A 1094-nucleotide genomic window follows, 5' to 3' on the forward strand; every position below is an offset into this window, starting at 1 on the left:
AAAAAAAAAAAAAAAAAAAAAAAAAAAAAATCCATTTAACCAAATTACATTACATAATACTGTAACAAAATAAGTTTTGTGTTAGAAAAGTATACTTAATTCTTTGACTTTTTGTAACTGCATACATAAGAATTCAACATTTTTCAAATATTTGTAGTTTATTTTGAAATATTTCTACAATATAGGCAATTTCTTAAAAACCGTCAGGTGATACTTAACAGTAGAAGTATTCACATCCAAACTTTTTAGTAGAAAACCCTAAGGGTTTTGATTTCTTTTTTGATTGTAACATTTTAAAAATTATGAAATAAAAGTACTGAAAACCAGACACAAAATTTATAGCTGAATGCTTTATTATAAGCAAATACTCTTTTAGGACTCAGCCAGTCACCACACGTGTCCTTTTTGTATCCTGTCACAATTACAACCCCACAAAAGTAACCACTAGACTGATTTAAATGGTAATCACTTTGTTGCATTTGATTACTGCTGCAACACCTAAATGCATATATCTATATTTTAATATTATCAATTTAAAATTTTAAATGTATATTTTATTTTACATCTCTTTTTTAATCTAGAAGTTCCCTCTTCTTTCCAGTTCCTTAGAATTTACCTGGTGAAGAACCTGATCCTAGGACCTATAGAGTTTCACATACTTTGTATTTTGCTGATTGCACACTCATGGCACAGTTCAGCACATTCCCCTGTCCTCTAGATATCAGCACATGGGGCAGGTTCAGGCACATTGTATTTGAGAAGACTTTGGTTCAGTCCTTTGGCAAGACTGTAAATCATGGTGTCTTCCTTCCTTCCTTCCTTCCTTCCTTCCTTTCCTTCCTTTTCTTCCTTTCCTTCCTTTCCTTCCTTTCCTTCCTTTCCTTCCTTTCCTTCCTTTCCTTCCTTTCCTTCCTTTCCTTCCTTTCCTTTCTTTCCTTTCTTTTCTTTCTTTCTTTCTTTTTTTTGACAGAGTTGCACTCTGTTGCCCAGGCTGGAGTGGGCACTGCAACCTCCATCTCCCGGGTTCAAGCAATTCTCCTGTCTCAGCCTCCCAAGTAGCTGGGACTACCACAATGCCTGGCTAATTTTTGTAT

The sequence above is a fragment of the Mandrillus leucophaeus genome, unplaced genomic scaffold, assembly GCF_000951045.1.
Source record: "Mandrillus leucophaeus isolate KB7577 unplaced genomic scaffold, Mleu.le_1.0 Scaffold145, whole genome shotgun sequence".
Classification (NCBI taxonomy): Eukaryota; Metazoa; Chordata; class Mammalia; order Primates; family Cercopithecidae; genus Mandrillus; species Mandrillus leucophaeus.